The sequence below is a fragment of the Ailuropoda melanoleuca genome, chromosome 4 (genome assembly GCF_002007445.2).
Source record: "Ailuropoda melanoleuca isolate Jingjing chromosome 4, ASM200744v2, whole genome shotgun sequence".
Taxonomy (NCBI): domain Eukaryota; kingdom Metazoa; phylum Chordata; class Mammalia; order Carnivora; family Ursidae; genus Ailuropoda; species Ailuropoda melanoleuca.
This window is the reverse complement of record NC_048221.1, coordinates 126542650-126559441: the sequence shown is the minus strand read 5'-3', so window position 1 is coordinate 126559441 and position 16792 is coordinate 126542650. Positions and strand designations below refer to the sequence as shown.

Below are 16792 nucleotides of genomic sequence, written 5' to 3'. Positions count from 1 at the left end.
GGGGGACGTTGATACCAGGGGAAGCTATGGTCATGGAGGGGCAGGAGGTATACTGGACCCCTCTGTACCTTCCACTCAATATAGCTGTGAACCTAAAACTTCTCTGAAAAAAAAAATCTTTATTTTTGAAACGTCTGGCAGATATCTATCGGATGGTTTACAGTCGTCTGAGTTCATGCATTCCCTTAGACACTTGCGGAAACCTTCAATGTTATACACTTTACCAGAACTATCAGAATTTAATTAATTTAACATAAGTGATTTAAGTTTTTTCTTCATTCTCGCTCTTTCTTTTTGCATATCTGTATTTTCTCATTTTTAAAATGAACATATAATGATAATGACCCAAAGAAAAAGAGCTTCAAAGCAGGCCTCCTCCACCCACCAGCTCCTGCTTCCTTCTCCCCAGCTCACAGCCCAGGCTAGGCACCCTGCTTGAGAACCTTCTGACCTCTGCTGTAGCATGTGGACCTAGAGTTTGTGCTCCATTCCTGGTCCTGGTATCCCTTCCGAGCTCAGAGGAAGCCCCCCTTGGCCTCCCTCAGCCACCAGGAGTCCCCAGGGCTAGGATTCAGGCAGCTGTGCGGCCTCAGCCTCAGGTGATCCGGTTCTCAGCTCAGGAAGCACTAGAGAGGCAGCAAAGGAGATAAATGGAAGTTCTGCTCAATGAGTCTTTGATAATAATAAGTAAGGTCTTTTCTCCAAAGCTTTGAAATCTGTTGTCTCATTTCAATGCAGAAAATTATTCATTTAAAAAATCCTCCCCACAGACTTAGAGTAGGTGGGGATTAGTAACCATTAACCCCATTTTACAGATGGGGAAGCAGGACCCAGCAGGAGCTGGTGCTCCCAAACCCTGGCAAAGCAAGTGTCCTGATGCCCCAGCCAGCGCCCTGGAGAGCGGTGTGAGCACAGCCTCCGTGTCAGCACGGGAAGCACAGACCCAGAGAGTCACCGCTGGCTCCTCAAGAGTCTTGCTGAATTCTCCAGCTGTCCCTCTAACTGCTTCCTTCCTCTGACTCTGAGTTCCCTGAGGACCTCTCCTCCTAAGACTGAGCAAACTGAGGACACCTCCTTTGCCTCCCTCCCACAAATGGCTCAGGACAGGGCCCCCCAAAGTCCCCAGTGCTTGGTGATTGATGATATATGAATCAGCTGAACCCTGGCAATAGAACTTCTTTGGTTCAGGCTCCTATATTGGCCAGGAGACTCCTTCCCAGGGAGGCAGAGGCAGCCATGTGGCTCAGAGCAGGGAGAGGACATCCTTCTCCTGCTCTGCCTTTGACTGTCAGAGCTTCCAGCCTCGGGTAACCATGGTAATCACCAGCATTAACCACAGCAGTGACAGGAGCCTCAGCAGGCCAGCTCTGACCTGCTCCCGCTGCAGATGGTACACCAGCTTCCTGCAGCACACAGTCCCCTACTTTGTCCTCTTGCACCCCTACTGCCTATGCCCAGGAACTATCTACAAGACCCAGGAGTCAATGCTGGAGGGAGAAAATGGACTCCAAGCCTCCCGCTCCCTTAGCAGGGCCTGGGTTGGAAGAGGTTTAGGATGTGGTCCAAAATCTTAGTGATGATGTCAGTGGTGGCCAAGGACTAGGACCTCTTCTTGGACACCCTGTTCATTCAGTCCTAGCCCTGCCTCTAAAGGTAACAACCATCAGCCAGTCACAGTAGGAAGCCAGCCCAGCTGTGGGAGTCTCTCATGCCAGGGTGTAGGGACATCCACAAGCCATCATCTGCTGCCCTCTACCTAAGGGCCATGCCAAGAAAGCCACACCAGGGCTGTTCTTGCCCAAGTTTGGGGTCTGATCACTCCACGGTGCCCATCCGTTCCACTAGCCCCATGTTTGAGATACTGGGAGCCAGCTCTCCTGTCTCTGGGTCTCGGACAGCAGCTACGCGCCCTGCCAGCCTGGCCTCACCTCATTCCCCATCCTGTTTCCTCCCATCAGCCACTAAACTACTTTTCCAGGTGGCACAGAGCTGAGCCACTGCCCAGGACCCATGGGCCTCCCCTTTGCAGCTCTGATGGCCAGACCAGACTCCCCACAGAGAAACAGAACTGACACCCCTGCTTTTCTCAGGTCCTCAAGTGCTGGGAGCAAAGGACATCTTCTCCAGGGACCAGAATCCCTGCCAAAGCCACCCAAGGTTTGCAAGAGGCCTGAGGCTGCAACCCCAGTTGAAGGGTTCCGCAAATTCCTGCCAAACAACGCTAAGGATTCTTGAGTCCAGCTGCTTCTGAGAAATCTTTAAGTGGAAAAGAGCAAACACGTTTCCCAGGAACCCCCAAGCCCTGGCAGTCACCCAGGCCAGTTTGCGGCCCTGGCAGTCCAGGGCCAGGGAAGGAAAACGACGTGGCACTCCCTCTAGTGGCAAACGTCCCGCACAGAGCTCCGCGGCTCGCCAGCCAGACTTCCCCGCAGAGCGGACTCTCCCGCCAGGACCGAGGGGCCAGCCCTCCACTCCCGGAGCTGGCGACCCGCTGGACTGTGGGGAGCAGGGGCATCTCACCTGTGCCCAAGGAAAGACCTTGCCGCAGCGAGGGAGCCCGTGCAGCCTCAAAGCCACTCCCGCTGGGCGTTCACAGCCCATCCCCTGACCTGCCTCTATTAGGCCAGTGTCAGTTCAGGGAGGCTGTGTGACCTGCCCCAGTCTGGGCTCTCTGCAAAACGCCTGCCTCTGAGCTGTTGCGCCAAGCCAAGCAGTCTCATCCTTCCAGCACTCACTCACCACGCAGGAAACTCCACACCTGGCCCGGAACATCCCCCTCGGGGTCTCCCTCAGCCTCCAGCGCCACCTTGCTGCGGGACCACCAGACTTGGTTCATATGCCCCACCTAGCCCTTGGGGACACCCTCTCTTATTCATCTCTGTGTCCCCAGCACCGCGCACAGTAACCATCTGCGGAATTCATACAAGAATGAAGAAATAAAACCGTATTTGCTGCGGCAAAAGATGTTTCGCCATACAGAGATGCTTTCTCTCACCAGAATTCCCACAATACCCTCTCTGTGCCCAGTGAGTTATGCTGGGTCTTGACCGTGCACAACGTTTACATATGCCTTTGTCCCCTGCTCTGCTCCCAACAAAACCTAGTTCCTTGAAGATAAAGGCCATGTCCAATTCGTCTCCGGGTCAAGGTCCCCAGAAGAATGCTGAGATAATATTTAAGTGCTGGAGGGAAGGAGGGAGGGGGAGGGAGAGGGGAGGAGCTATTATCCGGGTCCAATCAAAGCTGCCATTTGATAGGAACCCACTCTGATTGGCCTGCTCGGTCACGCGCTCATCAAAGAGCCGGGGGTGCTCTTACAGCAATTTTAGTAATCAATCTTAACAGCTTTGTTGACATATAATTCATACACCAGCAGAGTCTGCTTCTCCCTCTCCCCCTCCCTGTCTCCCCTACCCCCCACTCGGGCACTCTCTCTAAAATAAATAAATAAATCTTTTTTAAAAAGATAAGCAGCTCAGATTTTATTCTCAGTGCAACAGGGTTCAGTGAAAAGTTTTGAAAAAAAGAGTGATGGGATTCAACTCAAGTTTTGAAAAGACTGCAGTGTGCAAAATGATTGGCGAGCAAGAGAAGAAGCACGAAGCCCTGGTAGGAGGCATCTGTGGACATCGGGGGAAGGGATACCTGCCACAGACAGAGTGACCCGAGTCACGCTGGAGAGAGGGAGGAGATTCACCTAAATTCTGGAAGTAGACTCAACCGGCCTCGCTGATGAAGGCATAAAGAAGAGGGAGAATCACAGACGGCACCGAGATTTGGTCTGTGGAACTCGATAAATGATAGTGCCATCTTCTGACGTGGGAAAGAGTGGAGAAGAAAGGAGTGTGGGGTAACATCAAGAGCCTGGTTAGAGACACCGATGGTTTAAGACATGTGTAACACCCCCCCCCCCAGAGGCTATTGGATAGAGGAGACAGTCCTTCCTAGAAATACAAATTAGGGACTGTCACAATAGAGGTGGCATTTAAAGGCACTGGGTATGGATGAGATCACCTGGGGAGATCTTTGAAACTTCTGAAACATTTCCTTATCCCTGTGCCTCTGGGTGCCAAAACAATAGGCCAATTCTGTCAGTTTAGAGGGGAAAAAAATCTCACAGATGATTCTGGACATTTGGTGCCTTATAAATAAAATGGTTTGATTGAGAAATTTTTCCTCCAATCATGAGTTTGTTTCCACCTGCACACATATAGAAACACAAACCATTCCTATTCTCCTGACCAGAAGAGAGCAAAGGGCAGCCAGCCAGACCCAGGGTAGCAAGTGGGCTAGCCCCCAACATGGGGGAAAATGTTCCTACCAAGCGGCCAGGTCACATGTCAGTCAACTACCACTGCAGCAGAAATAGTTCGACAACTCAACCATTACCAACCAGCAACACAGACCCGACTGACACTCTCTGGACTTTAGGAAAACAGGAGACTGGAGCTCCATAGGTCCATACTGAGTGACAAAGGGAAGGAAGAATCTTGGCCAGTTCTGACCATCCACATTTCACCCCCAACATCCACCACCACCACCACCATCACCATCACCCTCACTCTGCTAATGGAAGACAATGGTTTTGCCCAATAAAATTCTGCACAAACATTCCCAAGGTTTATTTTTCTGAAAAATTCAGATTGACTAAAAAATGTGCCCATTGAGGAAAGATGGTATATTTCTATATTTCTGAGGCACAATCACATTATTTTCATGATTTTATCAGAAAACCTAGGTGAAAAAGGAAAAGTTCTCAAGACTCCCATCCCAGAGGCAAAGACAATTTCAATTTTCACTGTTTACGAATGCAATGACTCAGCCTCTTCTCTCTGTGACAGGGCCCCAGCCTTGGGGGAAGTGTGGGCTGCAGACACAGCCTACAGAGGAGGAATTAGCAGAATTGGTTCACACGCGGCTTTGTCCAGTCATTTCTGAATGATGGGGATGATGCAGATATCAACAAACTAGTGTCAGCTGGGGTTTAGCTTATGGTGGAAAAGAAAAACATTATCATTACTCAGTTATCATGACTTATCATGACGAAGAAGCCAAGACCCAAGGTGGACAACACCAGAACCAAGGAGAGGAATACCCAGTCCTTGTCTCAGGGACACCAAAAAGCAAAGAAGGCTACAACGAGGGCAGGTGCAAAGTTGACAGCAAAGCATGCCCGCACACATGAAAGGCCAAATAACTCAGAATCTGACGTCGCTGGGGCTGATGGGGAGACAGTGCTGTGCAGGGCTGGGAGGGCAAGCCACAGAGGGCGAGCTGAGAGGGTCCGGGATGATGCACTACCAACAGGGAATGGGCTTGAGCAAAACTCCAGCAGGGGCAGTGGGAGACCAGTGTAGACACGACGCAGAATGCAAGGTTAGGGATCCAGTAGACAAAGCGATAAGGTCAGTGAGCACCAGGGGGATCCAGTCTGACCTGAAGCCATATGTATACATGTTGCCACCCTGCGATCCCACCTGAAACAACCTCAACTCCAACTGAACTCTGTCCAACTCCACATCCACTCTACAAACACACGGACAAGCTGGCTTAAAGTTATAGTGTGTTTTATTAGAACTCAGACCTCCTACTCCTTTGCCAAGCTTGGAATCATATAGACCTTTTGGGGGAAAGAGAGAGCAGGTTAACAAATTGTGTCATTCTATCCCCAAATAAAGCCCCCAAAAACCCTTCTTCTCACTCCAATTTCCCAAGATAACTGCCTCTCATAAAGCCATGGCATTTACTGCCCGCTATTCATTTTTATTTTAAAAGATTACAAGGGGTGCACAAATTGCAGGGTGCAGACTGCCTCTGGCTCTATCTGGTGAAAGGTTTGCCCCCAAAATAACAAAAACATGTTATTCTACTTAAAAAAAAATATCCAAAGGGTGCATGTTTCAGATTCCCAGTTTGACTGCATGTAAAGAGAGACTCAGAAATTTAGTAAATGTGAAACCTTATCCACTTGCCAAAATTCTATTCAGAGTACTCACCAGCCCAATTTTTGGCAGACTTCTGTGTGAGGTGGGCAGGGCCCATAAGAAAAAGCTAAGAGTGAGAAAGTGCCCCAAGGCCTGCGGGTGGCTCACGCAGCCTGGCGGCCACATGCAGAAAAAAAGAGGCCTGGCCAGGCAGGGCTGGGGCTGTGGGGACCTGACCCAAAGAAGGTGACCGAATTACTATGTCCAAGGAACTAGTCAATCCATGCTGACATTGATGGTATAAAGCACCATGATTTTTTGGAAATGGCTCCCAATGTGATTTCAGGAATCCGTTTTTTTTGTTTTTTGTTTTTTGTTTTTTGTTTTTTTGTTTTTTTTTTTTTTTCTTTTCTCTGCATCCCTCCTGCCTGGCTAGACAATGAGCCTTGTTGCCCAGCAAAGGTGGGAAAAGGCCTCAATGACGATCACAGAGCAGAGAAGCAGGGTACATCATATAGGAGCTCCCAGCTTCCTGAAAATGAAGTAGAACACTGTCTGATGCCAGTGGACGTGCGGGAAGAGAGAGGAGAAAGTGTGGTGAGGAGGTCAGACGGGAATTCTGGCTCCCTCCTATGGCTGAAACTTCTGTGGGCAGAAGAGAGACTGGTAGGGTCAGCCCAAAAGAGGTGCAGGGAAATCCCAGCACACAGCAGCTTATTCCTGACTTCCCAGGGTGGATCTCAGGAAAACCAGAGTGCCCACAGAAAAACTGTCTCTTGGGCAAGGTGTTCAGCACGGCACTCAGTGGTAAATTAGAAGTGGCTGAGGATATGTCCAGGGGGCCCAAGATGTCATTCCCTCCTCATCTCCTGCAGTCTGAGGAATATTGCATCAGACACTGAGAAGCTTCCTCCCACCAAGCCCCAGGGTCAGTGGTCGTCCTCTGCCTGAGCCAAGAACACAGGTGACTTCATCGGTGGAGCTGGTGAGGCCAGAGGCTGCCCCAGGACAAGTGGACAATCATGTCAGCAGGTGGACCAGCAAGCCCATCAAAGCCGGAGATGTGAAGACATCCTGTGTCCAGGCACCCTCCTAGGAAAGTGGGCAGGAGGAGGAAGGGAAGGCGATCCCATCTGGGAGGGAAGTCAAAGACCTGAAGGAGAATATGTACTTTAATTGATTTATTTACTGGGGTGTGGGGAGGGGCGCCTTATAGACCAGAAGAAAGCATGCTACCTTCAGTTGTCAAGGTTAAAGACTGCTCATGCTGGTGGTGGTGATTTGTGTTTTTGTTATCATTGCTGTTTTTCCTGCCACCAGAATGAAAGCAAGATGAGACTAGTTCTGGAAAAATATTTTACAGCGACATTTTCCTGCACATGCTCTTATTTGGCAATAGCATTTCAGCGCCTTCGCCACCCACAGTGCCTAAAGGGCCTATTACAGATGGGTGCACAGGGCAGCAGAAACCTCAGGACTATGCCACCTGGCAAAGGCCCATCTGTGGCAACACCTTTGTCCTAGCATGGGCCCAGACGTGTGGAAGGACGACTCTACCAGCAGCCATGGGCACAAGCATGGCACCCAACCTTTCCCAGAGCAGCCTGAAAGGGCCAGGAAGGATGTCCAGCAGCAGCCAAGCATTCTACTCAAGGAGAAGTGAGGTTCCAGGCAGGAAAACTAGAACCGACTCCAGTTTATAATCTGGAGAGATTTTCTCAAGGGAAAACAGCAACTTGGGGGGTCGTCTCCGATGGGACGTTCACAGCAAGATAACTTTCACAGTAGCACCCACCCACCGTGCCAGGCTGGACTCCCAGGAGTACAGAGACTGCCGATTCCCCAGAGGTGCCAGCCCCCTCTGCTCTCCCCTTCCCCAATCTCCCACTGATGCGATGAGATAACATAATGCATTCAAAAGCACGTCGTCAACTGCAAAGTGCTGTACAAAAGCTGGCATAATTATTCATATTAGCACTGGGGTTTTTTTTCCTTTTTAAGAAAGAGAGATGCCAGTATTTGTGCACTGATAAATCATAAAGACTTCCTGCCTGAGCCTTTTCCCTTCTTTCTTTGCCTGTGAACTACTCCGTCCTACCAAATGAGTCCTTTTCTTGGAGACGTTGTTCATTCGAATGGACAAACAGCTCCTGCCTGTCTCAGTACTCGGGCCATGGGAGGCCTCTGTCAATACCTGCCTTGTGGGACTGAACAGGACTGAAGGAATGCCACCCCGTACCAATGTGGAAAGGATGGGGTGAGCAGTGTGAGCACATGCCAGCATTTAAGGAGGCTACGGCTCATCGTTGGCACGTGAACCTCATCCCTGGAGGATTTTTGGTCTTCCACAGGGTTGCACTCACTTCTTCTGTATGTCTTGAATCTACCAGTGTCCATCCCGAGGCTCCAGACTTGTTCAGGGAACGAGTGCTTGGCTGATCAGTGAGTCATTGCTCCACAGCCGATATGCTCATCAAACCCATAAATCAGTGCCCGTGCTCAAAGCCCAGATCTTGCAGGGGGGGACGCAGACTAAGGGGACAGGAGGCCGGAGTTCCAGTTCTTAACAGCCACACATTTCAGGTGGCACCTTGGAAACGTGCCCTCCCTTGTTTGGACTATAGTTTCTTCGTCTGTAAACTCAACAAAGTGGATAAAAGAATTTCTGAGTGTGTGAACCCACATTTCATGACTCCATCTATCCCCCTGTTCTCCTGGACAACACAAACAAAACAAAACCAGATAAAATAATCTCCAATGATTTAGCAAAAGGAACAGCCCTATTCTTAACGAGATTCCAATGAGGTTAAGACTGATTTTTATTATATTTTGCAGTTATTGAATGCTATTAGAATATCTTTAGTAGCATAATTAAAAATTGTGAGTGAGATGTAAGTAAGTGATTCATTTAAATCTGGATCTAAAGACATAATCGAACAACAGAAGGACGCAGAGTGCAGTCAAGCAGGGGAGCCAAGGGGGTGGCAGAAAAACGGGTCCAGAGCTGCGGAGAGTGCACCATGAGACTTGCCACATGCAGCCTCCAGAGTGAGAACGAAGGACAATGATGAATCCGAGCCTTAGAACTCTGATGATAACCAGTACATGTGTACATCTAACTTACGTGAAATCGGAATTTTCGAAAACTTGCCACACAATTAATACTAAAATCATAATCTGCTTAGCTTAACTTTGAATCTTTGATGATTGGAAATGTCCTGCCTTGACTTTAAATTATTGTGGCACATGCAGATTTACACACACACGCACACGCACATTGTTGAATAAGGACAGCACAGGACTGAGCTTCTTCCCACACTCTGCCAGGAGAAGTCATAGCGTCACATTTGGAACGTGGCGGGGGAGGGGGGCGGCTCAGTTCCAAAAGCGTTAGCAATGATGTGGTGATAATGATGACGATGACGAGGATGGCTGTGATCACAAAAAGGACAAGAAAAATACAGAGGGCATGTAACAGGGAGACCTAACCTGTGCTAGAAGTCAGTGAGCCCCTCCTGGAGGGAGTGACATCTTGGCAAACAAAGAGGAAAGAAGGACCCCCACTTCTACTTGCAGGCAGTCCAGTGTGGCTACCGACTGGCCACCAGCAGAAACCGCCATGGGTGTGATTCTAAGTCAGCTGGGTGCTCCTCCAGCAACTGTCTCTACCCAAGCTTTGGACTTCACCCCGTCTTGTGGCTTTTCTAGCCTCACCTCACCTCGGCGACCTGAATCTCCGCAATGCTGAGTGTGTGCTCCCCTGGAAGTTACTTTTAAAATTAAATCTTTGAGGTGAGTTTGTTTCTGGGGCATCTGTCTCTTTCTCTAATAGCAACACATTTAACCATGCCCAGTCCTATGAAGTTAGCAGCATCAGCGCCCTCACTGAACATGGAAAGAGGCTGGGGCAGGCATGAACTGGATACTGCGTGCTCTTTTAAAGAAGAGGAAACTGAGGCATAGAAAGGCAAAGTACCTTGCCCGCATTCATATAACCTGAAGCAAGTGACAGGGCTGAGGTAAACCCTGTTCTGTCTGTCCCCTAAGACTGTGTGTGACAATTGTGTCTCATTCTCAACACACTTTATTTAAAGGGTCTGAGGCTCGCCCACAAAGCTGTGAGCTCTACAAGGTCAGAGACTTACCTGTCTTGTTCACTGTTCCATCCCTTAGCACAGAACTTGGCTAGGGGGCTGAGTAGGGCCTCACCAAATATGTATTGACTAAATGAATAAAAGAGCGAATGAATTCTGTCTACTTCAGGAGGTGCTAAAGGAAATGAAGGCGAATGTGTTTCAGTGGTGCTTATATTATACACATAGGAAGGGAAAAGACGTTTGAAGTACGGTTTTTAGCAACTCAGTTAGTTGGGATGTAAACAAGAAACAGCAAGCCCTCCAAGTATTCATACACAGGGTATTTCGTAACACTGAGCGGTGTTCCACATGACAGAGAGGCTGGGAAGGCAACGGCGGATGGTAAGGTGCCCTAGAGATGAGTGCAACAGGAAACGACTGTCATCCTTCAGCTGGAGGGACAAAGAAGAGCCACAGGGTTACCTGAGCCGGGGGAGGGCATCACTGAGCAGAGGCTGAGAACCACAGTAAGTCAATCGCTGAGAAGCTGGGGCCGTGGAACTTGCAGGCTCTGCCAAGGACTCGGTCAACTCAAGGCAAAGAGGAAAAAAGAGAAATGCGCTGGCTTCTCACTTCTTCTTGCCTTCAATCTTCCTTCAGAGCCTCTCTTTAACCAAACCCAAGAGGAGCCCTCTGTCAGGGGAGCCCGGATAAACAGCCAGCACTGGTCAGCATTCCCCGATACAGAGCTGGGCAGGGGAGGGAAGAAACAGGCTCTGGGGAAGCACAGGGACTAATCCTACACAAGATGTTAAAACTATCTCTGGGCAAAGGAAGGGTTAATCTTCTTTATTTATTTCTTACAAGATGGCAGATTCCAGAAGAACAGGAGAGAGACATTTGATTTGGAACAAGCCTGAGAAGCAACCACCTCTCGATGTGGAATTTCTGGCTGAGATAGTTGAACGGTGCAGGTTTTGGGGGGCTGAGTGTAATGTGCGACCTTTTCTTTCATTCAGTCATTCACACAAGGGTGTGGCTCCCAGGGAGACCCACTACCCAGGGCCCCCAGGCCCCAAAGAAAATGGTCCCTCAACCAAGAGGCTAGCTGACTTAGGAGAGTGAGTTCTATGGTCTAAGGATCCACTGTTCAGATCAGTCTAAGTGTCCGACTATTCCACAAAGGATTCCCCAAACCAAAGCATAGAAGACACGTTGACCACCAGAGCTGCAAGGACCCTGTGAGCCTGCCTGGTCCTATCCCACTTCCCACCCCTACCTCATATTCTAAATAAAGTAATTGAGGGCCAGGGGTTGAAAGAGGCTTCAAACATGGTCATATTGCAACATAACAACAGAGTCAGAATATCACCTCAGGAATCAAGGTCAGGATTCCCAGAGGGGCCAAAGGAGGCATGATGTATTGTGAGAATGTGTGTGTGTGTGTGTGTGTGTGTGTGTGTGTACCTTTGAAATGGAATGCCACACAACAATATAAAATGAAAGATGGTAACTATTTCATATAGAAACACTGTTGAGGTAAACTGAGTGATCTGATTGAGAATGATCATACTTGGCACATTAATCTCAATTTTAAAACACAAAATAGTTTGGGGCACCTGGGTGGCTCAGTCAGTTAAGCATCCGGCTCTGGATTTTGGCTCAGGTCATGGTCTCAGGGTCGTGAGATCGAGCCCCACCTCAGGCCCTGTGCCCACCTTGGGCTCCACACTCAGCCGTGAGTCTGCTGGTCCCTCCCCTCTGCTACTCTCTCTCTCTCTCTCAAATAAATAAATAAATAAATAAATAAATAAATAAATAAAATCTTTAAAAAATATAAAATAGCTAATACTTACAAATTACATTCAATAGAGTTTAATAATTTATTTTTGAAGGTGTTGAAGAAGCCAAAAGACCTTGCCAGCCCTCAGTTGGGATGTCTCAAAAAAACACAGGAGATAGAGCTAAATGTGCAATGGCCCTGGGACATGTCCTGGAAACCACTTTTAAAAACAAATCTCTAGAGGAGTTTCCAGCAGAGCTCAGCTGCCGAGAGCCAGGACAAACATGCTGTTCCTGGTCTGGGTTCTGGGCTCCTGTCCGGGTCCTGCCTAGGCACGACTACAGTGGAAGGAAAGAGGTGTTGGGCTCGCTGGCCCACCACTGCTATACACTGCAGCCCTAGCTCAGCTCAGAATGAATGCTACGCCCAGCACCGCCAGCCTCATCGAGGACATCGACAAGAAGAACTTGGTCCTGATTCAAGATGGAAGGACGCTTACCGATTTTATAAGAAGCATTGATCAATTTGCTAATTTAGTGCTACATCAGACTGTGAAGCCTATTCACATGGGCAAAAAATACAGTGATATACCTCAAGGGATTTTTGTGGTCGGAGGAGGAACTGTGGTCCTACTAGGAGAAATAGCTTAGAAAGGAGAATGACACACCCCACCAGCAACTGCCCATTGAAATCCTAGAAGAACAAAGGGTAGAGGAGCAGACCAATTTGAAGGCTGAGAAGCTGGAAGTTCAAGCTCTGGAGGATCGGGGTCTCTCCGTTCCTCAAGCAGAGACCGTTGACGAGGATTAGGTTGGTTGCTCAGAGGCCATTGCTCCTGGGGAGCAGGGGCTGTCACTGAACAAAAGTGACCTCCTGGACACCTCACACATTTGCCTAGACACTGTAAAGTTTTGAAAAGTCATTTTTATTTTGAATTCTTTCACACTTGCAATATGAAGAAATCACATGTCTTTTTTTTTTTCTTATTAGTGGCAAAATCATTGTTCAAAAAACAGTGGCATAGTCTCCTTTCACACATCACTGTGGAGCCAGCGACTACTTTAGATTGCTCTTCTTGTCCCAAATTAGCGTTTACAAGAGGCATTCTTCATTTATTTGTAAATAAAATATGAATCTCAAAACTCAAAAAAGAAAAAACAAACAAACAAATAAATCTGTGGAGACTTTGGTCAAAAGTAACTATAAAAGCTAAATACATTGCATAAAATATCTGTTAAAAGTCAGCAGAGTAAAAGCAGCCAGGACTTTAGAGGCCAAGATTCTGGAGAAAAGGGAAATGCAGCGAGTAAGACCTAAATTTTCTTCATGTTTTCCCTTCTAGGCATTTCCCATTTCTCAAGGGGTATCAATGAGATAGAGGGAAAACATTGGTCTAGAACCGTAGTAGCCAAGGTGGTCTGAGAAGCCAAAAATTGAAGTGAAAATCTACCAAAGCAGCCAGAACATAGGGAACGCTTATCCTGGAAAAAGAGCCTAAATAGAAATAAGCCAGGCATTCTGCATTTGATTTCCCCTCAAGGAATTTTTTCATTCCTAAGCTTTCCACATGATAGGCAAGCAGCCAAGAAACTAAGCAGTAAACAACTTCTAAAAGGTTGAAAACCCAGTCAGAGTTTGAGCAGTCTCAAAGTGCTAGGGAGCAAAAATATTGATGTTCAGGGCCCACCAAGGAAGAGACATTTCAGTAAATAACCTAGGTTTTTATTGAGGCAGATAAAGGATTATATCCTAAGAGACGAGATAAGCCAGGGAGAGACCAGCCCTCACAAAGCCTAAAATCCAACTTCAAAATATCTCAATTCCTGGCAGGATCAAGGTGTTCTGCCTGCTAGGAAAAAAAAAATCCTCTCCAAAGGAAGGTAAAATTATTCAGAGCCTCAACAATTCTTCATTCCCAATATCCAGTATTCAATCAAAATGTATGCAGCATGCTAGGTAATAAAACCAAATTAAAAAGAGAGGGAGAGGGAGAGAGAGAGACTATAGAAAAACATATAGGTGACCTAGATACTGTAGTTATCAAAGACTATAAACCTAAGATTAATATGTTCAAACAAATAGATGGAAAGATAGAAACCTGGAATCCATTCTAAAAGAAGCAAACAAAAATTCTAGGACTGAGAAATATGATAACTAAAATTAAGAATTCAATAAATAAGCAATAGATAGGTTTAACAGCAGATTAGACACAACAGAAAAGAGGATTAGTAAATTGGAAAATAGGTCAGTAGAAAAATAATCAAATTGAAACAAAAGAAAAAAGATTAAACACAAGTACAGATATCTACACAAAAAGAGAGACAGAGAAAGAAAAAGAAACAGGGAAAAGAGCATAAGAGACACAGTGAAAAGAACCAACATATGTGGAATTTGAATCCCAGAAGAGAAGAAATGCACCAGAATCAGTATTTGAAGAGATAAAGACTGAGAATATGCAGATTCAAGTAGCACCGACAAACTCAAACACATAAAACCAAAGAAAAGTACACAAAGGCACATTATGCTAAAGTTTCAAAAAAATAAAGATAAAAAGAAAAATCTTAAAATAGCCAGAGGAGGAAAAAAAAATTCAATAGGAACAATAATAAGATCCACTCTGCACAAACAATAGAAGCCAGAAGCCAACAGAATGACAGAGCTAAAAGGCTGAGGGCGGAAGGAAGTAACTGTCAGTCTAGAATTCTACATCCACTGGAAATACCCTTAAAAATGAAGACAAACAAAAATTTGAGCAAAGAAAATGTATTGTCAACAGACGCACATTAAAAGAAATACTAAAGGAAGTTATTCTAATAACATGATCCTACTTGGAAGAATAGTAATGCAGAAAGCAATAGAGAGCACCAGAAATGTTAAATAGAAGAGCAAATCAAAATGAGTATTAACTCACAAAAACAGTAAAAATAATCAGGTCTTGGGGGATTTCAAATACACAGAGAAGTAAAATACATGACCAAAATAGCACAAAAGGAAGAATGGAGTTGGGTAATAAGGTGTTGTAAGGTCCATGTATTGTCCAGAAAGTAGTAAAATTATTAATTGAAGAATAGATTCTGGGAAGGCATATGGTATATCTTTAGCAGACTTTGGCAAACTATCACCCACATCCAAATCCAGCCCACAGCCTATTTTATACAGCTTGGGAGCTAAGAATGGTTTTGCATTTCCCGAGAATAGTTGAAAAAGGAGGAGGTGGGAAAGGAGGAGGGGGAAGAGGGAGTCAGAGGCTGTGCGTGTCCTTCTACACCTAAAATATTTACTATCTGTCTCTGCACAGAAAAAAAAAAAGTATGCCAACCCCTGCCCAGGGTAACACTAAATAAATAATAAAAGAATTTATAACTAACACACTGATGGAGGAAGGAATTAGAATAATGAAAAACACTTTTTTAAAAGAAGGCAGTGGAAAAGAAAAGAACAAAAACCAGATCGAGCAAATTTAAAACAAATAAGATGATAGCATTAACACCAAAAAGTCAGGAATTTGTTAGATGTAAGTGGACTCAATTATCCAACTAAAATTAAAATACTGCCAGATTGGAAAAAACAACACAAAACAGCAAGACCCAAGTATATGCTGCTTACGGCAGATGGACACATAAATGTTGAAAGTCAATATGCCACAGAAACACTAACTGAAAGAAAGCTGGCTTATCTATACTGTTATCAGACAAAGCAAGACTTTAAGGCAAGAAGTATTCCCAGAGATAAAGTGGAGCATTTCACAATAACAAAAATTCAATTCAGCAGAAAGATTTAATAATCTGAAATGTGTATGCATCTAAAAACAAAACTTAAAACATGCAGAGCCCAAACAGACAGAACTAAAACGAAAAACAAGTAAATCCAATAGCATAGTTGAAGATTTCAAATCCATTTTCAGCAACTGATAGACTAATCAGACAATGAATCAGTAGAGATAAAGGGAACTTCAACAACATGGGAAACAAACTTGACCTTGTTGGCATAGGTAGGACGCTGAACCCAACAAGAGCAGGATGACATTATTTTCAAGTGTGCATGGGATATTTAACAAAATAAACCATATTCTGAATCATAATGCAGATTTCAATAAATTGCAAAGGGCTGAAACTTAAACAGAGTAAGTCCTCTTAGTAGAATGGGGAAAAAATCCTAGAGATCAGTATGAAACACTTTAAAAACCCTCAAATGCTTGGAAATTACTAAATAACCCTTCTAAATAACCCATGATCCAAAACCAAATCAGAAATTAGAAATCTCCATGGAAATTAGAAAATACTCTGAACTGGATAATAATGATGAAGCAACATGTCAAAAATTTGTAGCATAGCCTTCAGCTAGGCTTAAGAGAACAATTTATACCCTTAAATGTACATTGTAGAAAAAAAAATAGCAGAAAAGTAGTGACCTAATGACTACCTCAAGGAGTTAGAAAAGAATGCCAAATTTAAGGCAAATAAACTAGAAGGAAATAAATAATAAAGATATAAGGAAAAATTGAAATAGAAAAAATACAGAGTAGAGAAAAAACAACAAATCCAAAATTGGTTCTTTGAAAAGACTGATAAAATTTACAAATCTCTAGAAGATCAATCAAGGAAGAAAAGGAACACATTATTAATATCACTAATGAAAAAAGGTGTCATCACTAGAAAGTCATACAAATAGCAAAGAGGCAATGAGAAGATGTTATGAATAACTTTGTGCCAATAAATTTTATAATTTAGAGGAAATGGACAAATTCTGTTTTAAAAAAATCACAACCTGAAAGTATTGACTCTAGAAGAATTAGAAAGTCTTAATTATCCTATCTACTAAAACTAAACATTGCATTCCCTTGACCTAGCAACTCTACTCTGATATGCCTACCTAGATGTATGAAAAGATGTGTGAAAAATGTTCATAGGGACACTATTTCTACTAGATAAAAACTAGAAACTATCCAAATGTCCCTCAATAGTAGAAAGGCTAACTACATCATGGTGTAGTCATACAGTGGAATATTA

The 16792-nt window shown here is 45.3% G+C and overlaps 1 pseudogene; it reads left to right on the top strand.

The window, feature by feature from the left end:
- The first annotated feature begins 12196 nt into the window (after window positions 1-12196).
- LOC100484168 lies at window positions 12197-12593 on the top strand (annotated as a pseudogene).
- The last annotated feature ends 4199 nt before the right edge of the window (window positions 12594-16792 follow it).